The sequence below is a fragment of the Miscanthus floridulus genome, chromosome 8, assembly GCF_019320115.1.
Source record: "Miscanthus floridulus cultivar M001 chromosome 8, ASM1932011v1, whole genome shotgun sequence".
Taxonomy (NCBI): domain Eukaryota; kingdom Viridiplantae; phylum Streptophyta; class Magnoliopsida; order Poales; family Poaceae; genus Miscanthus; species Miscanthus floridulus.
The window spans coordinates 169,009,798-169,024,636 of NC_089587.1; the positions used below are offsets into that span (position 1 = coordinate 169,009,798).

The window sequence follows — 14,839 nt, forward strand, 5'->3', positions numbered from 1 at the left end:
TTAAATAACTTTATATATTTTGACTTCATACTAGTAATTTAGTTTTGAGTGCTCTATGTTTTTATAAAATAATATTACTATAAATATAATTTTTCGGAATAGGAAAATCACCTCCTAAGTTCCACAGTGTAGGCTAAAACGATTTTTTCTTACCATTTTAATAGCTAAGAAGTGTAGTCTATGTTACAGAAGTTTATTAATAAAATACAAAAAGAATGAATAAAATATACAATAAGCACTAGACTTTCAGCATGGGTAATTTTTTTTTTTTTTTTTGCAAAAGCTAAAATGTAGAATCATGATGCTACAAAAACGGATGCAACAAGAGCTCATATAACTTAACCTTATAACTAAACATGTATCGAAGCTGCACAATGGACAATATATCTTAATATTACTAAATGGAGGCCCCAAAGGAGCATTCATGTTAATCCTCATGGGATGGAATAGACAAAAATATAAATCATAGAAATTATCACAAATAGAATGTCATGAGCAGCAATTTAGTAGAGTTCAATAACCAATTGATAATAATGGATATTGAATCTATTTTGTTATTTTAAACAATTACCACCTTTGTCATTATAAAAAACAACATAAACATAAGAGTTTCAACTTAAGTTGAGCATAAAAAATAGCAACTAATAAGTTCAAAATTTAGATTCATGGCGTCATGAGACATGGGCTCCAACATCTATCATAACTTAAGCGATGACTTCAACTCAATTCGGAGGTGTGTTTTTTAGGCAAAATTCGTAATAGGATTGTAGATGCTATGGGTTTAATTTGATTCTCAGTTCAGTTGCCTTCAATTCGGAGGTGACTTAATTTGTACCTCCCTAGCTGACCAGAGCACGAACAGCAAGTAGGATTGTAGCATTGTCCTTGTGAGACTTATGGTGCTGATCACCTGACAAGGAGATATCATGTCAAAAAGGATCCGAGGTGATCGATCGCCTATATATAGAGTAAAACATTATCAGAGGCAATCTCAGCAACAGCAACGAGCAGCAGCAGCAAAGTGGTCGATCGATCTAGCTGTACCCGACGACCGAGCATGGATCGATCCGTCTCCCCTGCGGCGGCGGCCGGAGGTCCACTGCAACTGCAAGTGCATGGATCCGGAGCAAGGCAAGGCAAGGGCGAGAAGTGAGATCGATCGAGGTCGATGCACAGACGCCCGTACGCGCCCTGCCTGCAAAGATCCGATTCTAATCATTGGGTCAGGATGGCCGATGGCGTCGATGTGACCGGCCAGTGAGGACGACGACTGTCGACTGAGATCGCGAGATCCCCACCCCAGTGCGGGCCAATCCAATCATTGATGCATGATATGCTAGTCGCCTAGTCGGCACGGACGTACTTGGTACTTGTGGGTCCAGGTGATGAGCTGCTAGATGCTGTAGCTCTGAGACTGAAATCGAGATCTCAGTTGCATGCACAATGACCGGCCGGCGGCCGTGTGCATGTATGAGCCCCGAACCCGGGCAATGGCAACGCAATCATGGGAGATCCGATCTCATGATCGATCGATAGATGGATAGGCCAGGTATAGCTGCCATTTCTGTTGCTTATCACAAAGTGTCATTCTGCGTGATGGCAAGAGGCAGGAGGAGGATCATGTATGTTGCCGACACCTGACCTGATCCAATCCAAGGGATCGCCACTCTATAGTACTAGGTAGTACATACATAAATCTTTCAAGGTAGCCAGCCAAACAACAAGTGTCTACTGCATGCCATAAAATTTCTCCAAATCAGCAATGAAAATCAAACTCTCCAAAACTTAGATTTGCATGGGCAACCTCGTTGAGACTTCTTCGGAACAAGGATGGAATGCTAATTATCTGAAACTTGTGCTGATTGCTGTCCTGTTGAAATGGGATCGTCGTCCCGATCTATCATTCCCTAGCTAGCTAGTTCCTTTCTTGAAACAGATATCATCCCATCTAACAAAAGGATACATAGAGGGAGGGGCGGAGGGCTAGCTAGAGCTAGCTAGCTGTCTTCCTTCTCTCACACTGTCACACACTCAACATCAGCTTAATTACTGTCGCGTTTAACTGTGCCTCCTTTGGCTCATCTTTTTGACAACCACCGATTCTGTTCGCTGTTTCTGCATGGACTCTCAGTCACCAACACGTGTGACAAGACAGTCGCTACCAACAACGACACGTCCTCTCGATCCACTGCCCAATTATAAGGACAGCATTGTGCCACGGACGAATTCAATCGGTAAACAATCCAGAAGTTTCACCATTCATGCACGTAGCCATATATGCGCTGCATTGTCCTGGCTTTGGGTGCCTCAGCTAGCTAGCCCATCTATCTACCGAGATGCTAGCTGTAATAGGCGGTAGGCCGGGATTTAAATAATTTTAAATAAAAAAATTGTCAACTACAAAGTTGTAAATCTCTTTGAGTTATACAATTTTGATGTAAAGTTTGTCTTTATTGGACCTCATTTTAAAAAGTTATGAATTTTACCATGTTGAACTTATTTTTTTTAGAGAACTTTAGATCCAACCGCCTATAGAAATTGATTTCCAGAGACGGTTGTAAATCCAACTGCCTCTGGAAATATATTTCTAGAGGTGGCTCTAGATCCAATTACCACCAAAGATAGGAACATTTTTAGAGATGGTTGTAAATCTCAAACACCTCTAAAATCGATTTCTAGAGATAGGCTTGAGAGACATCATATTTGGAGGAGGATTGTTATATTTTATTGTTAGAACCACCTCTAAAATCAGGATAGGGCCTATTGCTTTTATTGTTATCTTTTCAAGTATGATCTAATGGATGACAAATCTAGATATGATGTTTTTACAATATTGGGATTTAACAATTGGAAGAATGCATATATGGCGCTTCCAAAACATGATGGAAAATCCATAACTAGTGTAGGACAGCATATGAAGATTTCAACAATCAAAGAATAAGTGTGAAACATAAGGCTAAAAATATACAGAAGATGCACTAATCGAGTATGAAACTCGGTTAGATACGTCATTGGGTATTGTGAGTTTACCCACATTGCAAGGTGAACCATTCAGCAGACATGACAAATCTCTTGCTTCTATATGAATAGGAGAAATTTTCTAGAGTTTCTTGATTGGTATAAGAAATAAATGAATAAGTAAAGCTTGCATTCGATGAGAATGTCCCAAAAAATGCCAAGATGACTTCCCCAACAATTAAAAAAGAACTTGCAGAATGTTATGCAACAAAGGTCACCAAAGCAATAAGCAAGAGATGGTGTGGGTTGTCTTTTCTCTATTCTTATAGATGAATCTCGTGATAGAACAAATGGTCATGGTTGTGAGGTAAGTGATTGATTATATATGTTTAATGGGTTATCACATATCAATTTTTTGTTTGTTCAAATTAGCTAATCATATTATAATAACATCTATGTTGTAGGTTTGTGAACAAAAAAGGAAAAGTAATTGATAGATTTTTAGCTATTACAAGCATGTGAAGGAGACAACCTTAGAAGCATTGAAGACAACAATTGTTGAAGCACTCGGTGAGCATGGGCTACACATTGCAAATTTATGAGGGCAAGGTATGATGGTGCTTCTAATATGAGAGGAGAATTTATTGGCCTTCAGAAGCTAATTCGTGATGAAAACTTATATGCTTTTTATGCCCATTGCTTTGTTCATCCATTGCAATTGGTAGTTGTTTCCATCTCAAGATGTTGTTTATCTATTGAGGATTTCTTTGAATTTGTGGCCTTGATTGTGAACACCACTACTTCATCTTGCAAGAGGAAGGCTTTGTTGCTAGATAAACAACGCAAGAATATAAGATTCTTTTGGGTAAGTTGAGCAGTGTAGAGATTTCCTCGGGCAAAGGAAACATTAAGCAATAGGCTTGGCTAGACCTGGAGATACAAGATGGGGTTCTCATTACGACACATTACTTTGTATTTAATTAATGTGCGATGCAGTAATTGAAGTTCTAGAAATTGTGCATCAAAATATGTGTAATCCATGTAGGACACGAGGTTTAGTGGAAATCACGAGTCATTTAGCTTTGTGTTCGTTATGAATATGATGCTGTAAAACCTATGCATCACAAATTAAATATGTTTTGTGTTATCTTGCAAAGGAAGGATCAAAATGTTGTTCAAGCCATGTATTTGGTTATTGATGTGCAAACACATTTGATGAATTTGAGGGATGATGATTGGGAGCCACTATTACACAAAGACACAAAAATTTGCAGCGAAAGCAATATTCCAATACCAAATATGAATGAAGTAGTATCAAGATTTAGTAGATCAAGAAAAGGGGGTAGGGACAACATCGCTCAAGACTATTTTTCATGTCGGTACCTTCTATACTACTAAGATGCTATTACCATAGAGTTTGATCATCAGTTTAATGAGATATCTTCAAAAGTGTTTCTTTCCTTTTCTTATCTTGACCCGAGAGATTCATTCTATAAATGTGATGTGGACATATTTTCTTGGCTTACTGAGATATATTCTAATGAATTATCCTATTCCGACAAGAGGGGTATAAAAGATCAACTTGAACTATTCATTATTCATGTGAAAAGACTTAAGGAATTTAGAAACTATCAAGATCTTGCAGCCTAGTTTCACAAATGGTTGAACTTGGCAGACATGTTGGTTTTCTACTGGTTTATTGTCTAACTGAGTTGGCATTGATACTACTAGTCGCGACGACATCAGTTGAAAGGGTCTTTTCAACTATGAAGATTATCAAAACAGAATTGTGCAACAAGATGTCCTAGCTTAATGACTTAATGATGTGCTACATTGAGCGAGAATTTGCCCATCCAGTTTTAAGTCTTTGACTTGACGTGAGTATTCACATTTTTCTTGATTTATTTCATGATTCAATAACACTATTCTTTTAATAGTATAGTGGTAGGCAATATGCCCGTCGTCAACTTAGGGTAGCTTGATCTTGAATAAATTAAACACAGGCTCTTGATAAATTATTACCGAAAACCACTCATTTCCTTCCTGCCTAGTTCTTCAGCACCACCTCCTCCTCCTCGTCGCTTGTGACCTCCTTTTCATCATAGGCAAAGCCAAAAGCACGGAGCGATGAGGGCTTGCTGTTATGCGTGGTTCTTAGCATTGATGACCTTGGCAATGGCATAGCTTTGGCGGTATTCCTCAAGGCACTCGGCCATCTCCTCATCAGAGAGTTCTCTCATCATGTCGGGATTTCCGATAATGTCATCGATGTAAGCATTGGGCATAATTATCCTGACCACCTTCTTTTTCTTCTTCTTGTCGACCGTGGGCACCTGTGTGATCTTCCACAGAAGCGCCGGGACAAGCTTGTCCTCCCACAGAAGCGCCGCCTCCCAGTACTCCTCCCTCAGCTTCAGCATCTCACCCTCCTTGAACAAGCTATCACCCTCCTTCTTGAGGGCACCGTCATCCGACTCTAACGTGACAGCCTCCTTCATCTTCTTCTCCGCCGTGGCCTCCTTCATCTTCTTCCCGGCCCCGGCCGGCCGGGCCATCGCGAACGAACAGACCTCCGAAGCGGCCGCCTCCTTCCTGTTGAGATCAGTAAACACGATCATCGTGCCCTAACCTGTCCGCTCCCTCGTGGAACAAACAGGGTTCTAGATCTGGATTGCGAGGAAGCGGCGACTGTCGGCTTTGGAGTTTGGACACGGAAGGGGATCGAGAGATGCAGATATGTTGCCCCGCAGCGGCGCGGGCAGCCGGGCAATCCTAGGCGCTATCGGATGCCACCCAATGGGCCAGGCCTAACCATCAGCCCAACTCATTTTCCGGGTTTGGCCTTTAACTCTGACGCGTGGGTCCAACTGGAATCAGCATCTATCAGGACATCATCAGCGCAGGCGGGAGGTTTGCTTGCTAATCTCACACGTGACAGTTCGGTTGGGCACTTGGGCCGGACCAGCGGCCTTCGCACTTTGAGCCAACACAAATGTTTGATGACTTTTACACAAGTGTCTTGAAGAATTATAATAAACATGTTATATATGGTGGTTATCTTTACTAAATATCTGAATGAATATTTGTGACCGGTATTATTTGAATTTGGATTGTCCTATATTTGATACGTGTTTACTTGTATGTGTAATCGAGACAAATCCGCGTTCGTATTTGTATATGACACTATCTATATCCGGCTTTATCTGTATATGACACTATCTATATCCGGCTTCGATTTTAAAGAAAATACAAAACACAAAATTGATGTCAGCAATATTTATCCATATCCAATACGGTTACACCACCATTTGATGTATTCCTCACAATAGCACGAGAAAGCATTTAAAAAAAGAATACCACAAGTTTTTTTTTTTAAATGAAGCTGAAGTCGGATGCCCAAAGACAACCGGATGCAAACGAAGGTTGAGGCAGAGAGATTTCAGAATTAAATCTGTACTAGCAGGAACCCCGCGCAGTTGCGCGGGCTAGGGAGCTATAACATATACTAGAAATTTTTGCGTGCCTTGCGCGCCCTATCAAGCAGTCGTGGAGCATTCTGTAAGCAATCGATATCACAGGTCGCTCTTCTCGTGGAGGAAAATTTTACTTACACCGCCACCAAGGGGCACAAAGATCATGGCATCCACAGGACTACAGGAATCATTGGACACAAATACAAAAAGCAATGCCTTAAAAAATCGAGGGTTATCAATTTTCAAATAGTTAATCTCAATAGAAGTTGCCTAGAATGTAAACTATACAAACCACAGGAGATGCTCGAGGAACATAATTTTCCATTCAAAGCAAACACATTGTTCAGGATCAGAAATCTGACAGTACATATCCATGGACCAGGAATACCTACAGCTAGAGATTATAGGACTGATGTTTATAGAGGAAAAAAAAAGATAAGAGGGCTGACCAGAAACATACACTGATAAGTTTCCGGACTTTCACTTAGTTAAGATGTAGACAGGAAACAGGTATCATTGCGGACAAGGCACGATAGACAAGTCAAACAGATCACTTCTAGGGGTCCTTGGTATGGTTGACACCATCTTGGCAATGTAAGTCTCCAGCGGTGCTTCCCTTGCTGTTCAGCACAGTTCCAAGATCCTTGTAATAAGCTTACCTTGCTTTGTTCTTGTCACGAGTCACGACACCCAGTTCTAACAGAAGTATTATCTGCCTTGTTTTCACCAAATGGCGGCACACCGTGTGGTCCAAGATAGATGTTCTGTGTCTTTGGTGGGCCGTAACAAAAGAAACATCAATACAAAGTTAGAACGGTAAAGACAGATGCATGGATAATAATCAACAATCACATGAAACAACCCATCCAAGTTAGTTGTCCAGTGAAATGCAGATCTCCTCCCCTATTTCAGTGCAAGCATGTTTCATAGACACATAGTCACAGTGTGTCAGCATTTTACAGTTAGTTACCCAGATTCTTAAAAGTAGAGGAAAAACTCAAACCTTAAGTTGACAATACTTAGCTAGTAATGTCAGAATTCTGTTTCAGTACATGGACTGTTGAACATTTAAACAAAAATCTTTATATGTACCATGCTACCTGCTTTGTTCTTTTTTCTTTCGACTGACAAACCAAGTGATTGCTTTCAGGAACTAATGGAAGGTCAGATTCGGCTCCGGGTACTATTTACAACAGTGCTAATGTCTTTTGCTTATATAGTATAGAGAAAAAGGGTGGAATGTACATTTAGTGCAAATCAGTGAAGGATAAATCTCAAACTGCATCTAAGTTACATCATTTGATGGTACGCAGACAAGATGCAAGTCAGGACTTTCAGAACAAGTGGTTGGAATTCAGTTCATGTGTAGACTGGTAAAACAATGCAATTTCTAGCGCAAATCGCAGCAGTAAATTTTGGACATGTGTAAAATCTTCTAGCAGGCTGCTAGCCTGAGATAGTCACTACACATACCTTCCCCAAAAGCCGAACACCTTGCCGTATCAGTAAAACTTGGCCAAAGCCTGGACTGCGGGCAAAGGCACCCCTACAGCAGCACGAGCATGGACTCCACCATAGCTAGTTTCCTACAGACTTCTTGCTCCACATGACCAGCTCACCACCGCTCATTCCCCATGGTACCCTCTGCTCCAGATTGCCAATTCCAGCCGTGGTGAACTGAAGAGCCTTCTTGTAACAAATGTTTTGTTGTCATAGGGGCTCAGGAGCGGATTGTACAAGTTAAATGGACAACATACAATGGAAACAAGCCTTTAAGCAAACCCCTTAGATCCTAGGAGCAAACAATCGAATTGATTGAATTTTCATGTTAACGGTGTTGCTTACACTTTGATTTGCAGCGCTGGTCTGTCGTGATGATGTTGGGTCTTTGGATCTGACCTTGGAGACCAAGCTGCAGATGACAAAGGATGCACTCCAGATCCGCAAAAGCATAGCATAACTGAATGCCCAAATCGCCAACCATGAGTGAGCAAATAAAACGTTTGAATTGGAAGAGAGAGGAAGAAAAGGGAAGGTGCCTGTGTAATGGACGCAAGACCGGGAGGTGAGGAGCAAGTCGGTGGCCATGTCGAGCCAGCGCCCCGCGAGGATGTGCTCTCGCGCTTCAAGGCAGAGATCTGTGGTCTCGGGTTGGCGACCTCCGAGCACCGCGTACCTAGGCGGGTGATCCGCAGAACCGTGGCTCACGCTGTTGGATCAAGAGGCCGGATGGGGAGACGGAGAATCAGCGAACACACTGGGCCTCACGCTCTCCACAGCCAGGTTGGACTTCGCCTGGGTCCCCCTCCGACCTCCGGGCAGTGCGAGGCGGAGCAAAAGTCCTTGAGGAACGGCGAGGCCCGATGTTGTCTTCAAAAACCACGAGGGGGAGAAGAGGGCCCGCGACGCAACGACCACGGATCGAGGCGGCGACTGCTCCATTTTAGGTCGTGGCTAGAGGCCTAGAGCTCGGGGACGAGGCCGGGGACGTCGGTGTAAATTGGGGGTGGAGGGTAGCAGATCTCACACTTGTGCCGGCGCAGGAGGCCAACAACGTCGGCATGCCGCATGGGCCGTGTGCGCTGAGATGCGGCGATCGGCGATAGCGGCGGCGGGGACAAGAGAGAGAAAGGAATGATGGGTCGAGGGGAGCTAGGGGAGGGCTGGAAGGGGAGGAGGGGTTCTACGCAAAACTGCTTGGGGTTCTCTGCAAGAATGATGAGGGTATTGATTTTTCTCTAGTACGTTGAAATAAACATTACAACAAGGATCTTTACATGAAAACTTTGAACGCAGGTAATGTATATACATAGGTTGGATTGGACCGCGGGTTGATTACGGAAAATTATGAGGATGTTTTTGCAAAACAACCGCGACCCCGAGCTCTAGGCCTCGTGAGACCAATCCCAAGCAGTCTTTAAGGAACCTGGTAAGTGTGGTCATGGAAACAATAAAATGCAGTAGATATATTAGACTTTGTAAACACTGGTACTTGGGGTTTAATCACGCTGTGCAATCTTTTAGAATGGATGCAAAGAGACACTTACTGAACAAAATTTCAGAGCAGTCCATTCCTGTTACCTGCATGAATAAGTGATTGAGAAGAGATCGAAGCCTTTTTACCAATTAATTCAGCTACCTTCCTATGAAAATCTATTGTTATGCTACATGGATCAGGATCTTTTCCTTGGAAATTTTGGAAGTGAGCTTGGAATCGTTGGATGCACAGTTTCATATTATATAATGCACGTACACCAATTTGTGCAGCCTGTCATAGCCTAAATGATTTCTTATTTTTGTATGGACCAAAGCAAATGCGCTCCAGTTTCTGTGACACCCACTTGATGGTGTGCATTGCGAGACAATGCGTCTTTCAATCCTTTGTAATTCAAGACACTGCCCTGCATAAGAACAGCACCAGCCATCTGCAATTATTTTTTAAAAAGTTAACCTGCAGCAGCTTACAGAGGACATGATCACTATCAGGCAATTTATTTCAGAGATATTAGTTGCACACTGACAGGAGTAACAGCAGATCAATACGTGGGCTGGTTTTGCCATACAGTGCTGATCACCGAGCTTCTGGATCTCCAAATAACCCTCTCAGAGCTAGGCAGCGGACAACATGTAACTATTGAAGGTTAACACATTCATTAATTTTCCTTATAAGTAGTGTTAAAAGTCCCTCCTCACATGAGGAAAAAAAGACAGTAACAGCAAAGCAGGTGACACGAAGAAAAAAGAGACCAGCAGCAAAGCAACGAGGGCAAAGAGATCGTCATTGCTATTTCAAAAGTGTTTTCACTCTAATATTATATCATGTGCAAATAGCATCATCAGTGGCAATGAGACATCAGACATGAAAATCAGTTACTGTTGCTTTTAAAACTCCATGTATAAAGGAGAACCATAGGTGCGGAAATCATGTATACTAGATTAATTACATGGTAGGATCTTTGATTTCAGTAACTGAATCTCAGTTCAGTTGTTGACACCACAGGTTGATCGGTACTGTACAGAGCATGGAGCAGAATTTACTTGGAAAACATGCCATCGTAGCACTGTGCAATAATTGTGCATCGGTATTTCGCAGTATATCATGCAGAGAGCCTGCACAATTCATGCCATTTTTTAATGTATGGACATTGACTTTTGTTGTAACTTGTAGCAGTAATCTCTAAGCTGAGAAGCCCTGCAGCCTGTTCGTTTGGCTGTGGCTTGTCGTAAATGATCATAAATTTTCAGCCGAAACAGTATTTTTCTCTCACACAAACCAGCCAATAATACTTCTTTAGGAACCAGCAACAATACGAACCAGCCAACCGAACAGATTGGTCTTTGACTCTTTGGCACAACTCACCTCAAAACTCTGCTCTATGAACTAGGAAAATTTATATATTTCACAACATATCAGACTAAATATGTGGAATCATTTTTCCCTACTTGTATAAGTGGTCTCCCTGTATTGAATTCATAATTATATTCTTATTTTGTATTACAAATTTAAACGCAAACAAATGTTAGTAATATAAAGTTGTTAATCTATTCTAATCACATAGTTATAGATCTAGCCGGGTACATCTTGTAAATGGATAACATGTCCCAGTGAGATTAGAGGAAGGAATAGTGCTAGGTTACCGACCATCGTAGGCCTTCGATTCAGAAGCGTCGGCTATGGTTGTTATGCCGGTGTCTGCGCGAGGGCAGCGACGGTCGATGAAGAGGACGATGAAGTCGTCGACGTCGGTGGAGCAGGGCGGCGCGGCTGGTGGCTTCCCGTCACTGGCTGCGCCCCTCTCTGATCGGGATTAGGGTTTAGGTTTTGGTGGGGAGCTTGGCTCAGACGAACCTCGTGCTCAGAGCTGCTGACCCCACCTCTATTTATTGCGTAGTGTGACAGTGGCCCTCTAGCCATAGTGGGCTGGGCGCCACCGATCAGGGCGCGGATCAAAAGCCTAACTGGGCCATTGGGCCCAGTTTGGGATTAGAGATCAATCTAACAATCTCTCCATTTACCTCCTACCATCTTTCAATTTCATATCATTTACTTTTGTTCATTCCATTATAGATTAGCGCATAGAGCATGTTTCATCATCACGGTCAATTGCCGATAAATTTAACAACTACAACACACCATTCTATTCTAAAATAGATACTTAACTTTGGGCCTTCTTTTGTCCAGGAATTATAGGCTTATGACATGATCCCGGACTTTATCTTTCACAACATAATACTTTATGTCAATGTGTTTGGCAGCACCACTTAACTTATTGTTATGAGCATATTGTATTGCCGGATTATTATCGTAGTATAACTTAGGTGGTCTATAGATGTCATCAATCACCTTCAAACCAGGTATGAACTTCTTTAGCCAGTTCACCTGCCCCGTTGCCTCATAACACGTTACAAACTCGGCATATATTGTGGACGATGTAGTGATGGTTTGTTTTGAGCTTTTCCATAAAATAGCCCCCCTACGAGAGTGAATACATATCCAGACGTAGATTTTCTATCATCTCCCGCATAATTGGAATCTGAATATCCCACTATATGGAGTTAATCTGATCTTTTATATGTCATTATGAGACTTTTCGTTCCTTGTAAATAACGCAAGACTTTCTTTACTAATTTCCAGTGTTGGAATCTGCCAAGTAACCCGGTAATAAATGCCAAGTCAGGGCGCGTACATTCTTGAGCATATTGTAAGCTTCCGACAGCTGAAGCATATGAAACCATTTTTATTTGATCGATCTCATACTGATTCCTGAGGCATTGAAAATCCCCATATCTATCGCCCTTGACTATAGGAGCAGGTGAGGGACTATATTTGTGCATACTAAATTTCTTTAAGATCTTTTCTATGTATGCCTTTTGTGACAGTCCTAATACCCCTTTACTTCTGTCTCAGTGAATCTCGATCCATAGAACGAACGAAGCTTTACTAAGATCTTTCATATCAAATTTTGAGAACAAAAACTTTGTCTCCAGCAGTATACTGACATCACTACTAGTAAGTAAGATATCATCTACATACAGGACAAGGAAGATAAACTTTCCATTCTTAAACTTTGCATAGACACAATTGTCCTCTACATTCTCTTTAAACCTAAAATTTCTTATTGTCTGATCAAACTTTAAGTATCACTGTCTTGAAGCTTGTTTTAATCCATAAATGCATTTCTTTAGGCGGCATCCCATTCGTTCTTTTTCTTCCATGATAAAACCTTTCGGTTGTGCCATGTAAACATTTTTCTCCAAGTCCCTGTTGAGAAATGTCGTCTTTATATTCATCTGATGTAATTCTAAATCGTAATGTGCCACTAATGCCATTATAATTCTAAAGGAATCCTTACATGAGACTGGAGAAAAGATCTCATTGTAATCAATCCCTTCTCTTTGCGTAAAGCCTTTTGCCATAAGTCATGTTTTATATCTCTCTATATTCCCTTGAGAGTCAAGTTTTATTTTATAGACCCATTTACAACCTATTGTTTTAGCTTCTTTAGGAATTATTTCCAAGTCCCAAATTCTATTGACATTCATAGATTTCATTTCATCTTCCATGGACTCAAGTCACTTTGATGAATGATCACTTCTCATGGCTTCTTCAAATGAGGTGGGATCATCCTTCATTTGAAAATCCTCAGTGTTGTATACTTCATAGTCCGTAGGAATAGCTGATTTTTTAACTCTTTGAGATCTTCTAGGGGCCTCCACATTTGGCACATCTTCTGTTTGAGGCTATTGTTGCTCCCTCTCATGTGTGGCAATAGGTTCTACAAGATCCTAAAGAACAGGTTCCTTATCGTTATTTATTGTTGCCATAGGCGGAATAACAACATGTATTGGCACCATAGTATCTTGCACTATTGGTGCAGTGACAGCAGGTAGTGAGAAAAATGGCTCATGAATCATCGGAGTGGGCACATACACTCGCTTCTCTTCAAGGTTAATTTCTCGAGCTATCATGCTCCCCCTCATCATTTTATCCTCTAGGAAGATAGCGTGTCTTGTTTCCACAAACTTTATATGTCTGTCTAAACAGTAGAAACGAAAACCTTTTGACTTTTCTGGGTAGCCAATGAAATAGCAACTTACTATTTTGGGGTCTAGTTTTCTAATGTTTGGGTTAAATACTTTAGCCTCAGCAGGACTCCCCCACACACGTAAGTGGTTTAGTGAGGGTACTCTTTCTATCCATAACTCATACGGTGTTTTGGGCACCGACTTACTTGGTACTCTATTGAGAATATGAATGGCGGGTTTTAACGCCTCCATCCATAGGCTCAACGGTAAGGTGGAGTAACTTATCATACTGCGCACCATATCTATCAGGGTGCGATTACGTCTTTCAGCTACTCCATTCTAGAATACTGGGCTATTATGCCATTCTCTTGAAAGAACCTTGCAAAAGGTATGAGGTATGCTGACCGTAGTACTCTCCCACGGTCAGACCTGACTATCTTAATCTTTAAATTATGTTGGTTTTCAACTTCTGCCTTAAATATCTTAAATTTATCCAATACTTCTATTCTTTCTTTGATTGGATAAATATAGCCATAACGGGAGTAATCATCTATGAATGTTATGAACAAATCGTAACCATCCACACTCTTTATAGGAAACGGACCACATATGTCTGTGTGAATAATCTGTAAAATTCCTACGCTTCGTTTGGCATCTTTCTTAATTTTCTTTACATACTTTTCTTTTATGCATTTTCTGCATTGTTCTAAATCTGAGAACTCTAATGTAGGAAAAATATCATTCTTAACTAGTCTTTCTATTCTCCTCCTCGAAATATGACCTAAACGACAGTGCCACAATTTCGACAACGCATCGTGAGCACTCTTTCATTTTCTGTTTACATCCACAGACGAGGATATATTCTCATTGTTGCACGCAACGTTCCCATCATCGCATACAATATTCACATCATCACGTAGTGATAACAAATAAAGCTCATTTTGTAAGATAGCAAGACCAACACATGCATTATTAAATGTTATCTTACATTTGTCATTTCTAAAATGACAATTATATCCATCATTGTCTAAGCATGAAACACTAATCAAGTTTCTCTGTAAAGAGGGAACATAAAGTACATCTCTAAGTAAAAGTGTGAAGCCATCAGCAAGCTTTAGAGAAAGATCGCCAATGGCTTCAACATCTGCTCGGACTCCATTTGTAACTTTAACGTGTCTTTCTCTTCTTTGCGTAGTCCTCGTCGAACGAAATCCTTGTAACAAATTAGCAACATGAACAGTTGCACCTGAGTCAATCCACCAAGTAGATTTCAAATACTATACATACAGGGATTCATTTATTAACGTAATAATGTTCTCACATTTCTTTGTCATGATCATCTTTAAGTAATCGGAACAATCTTTCTTATAATGTCTCGTCTT

At 41.1% G+C, this 14,839-nt stretch overlaps 1 long non-coding RNA gene and 1 pseudogene across 1 annotated transcript; one reads left to right on the forward strand and one right to left on the reverse strand.

Annotated features, from left to right (window-relative positions):
• The first annotated feature begins 3,534 nt into the window (after window positions 1-3,534).
• On the forward strand, window positions 3,535-4,829 carry LOC136470152 (uncharacterized; annotated as a pseudogene).
• Window positions 4,830-6,718: 1,889 nt separating this feature from the next.
• On the reverse strand, window positions 6,719-9,097 carry LOC136477519 (uncharacterized). Its single transcript, XR_010764037.1, has 3 exons — window positions 8,471-9,097; window positions 7,905-8,391; window positions 6,719-7,201 (listed from the first exon to the last, which is right to left on the reverse strand). It is a non-coding gene; the product is annotated as an uncharacterized lncRNA (long non-coding RNA).
• Between the last annotated feature and the right edge of the window lie 5,742 nt (window positions 9,098-14,839).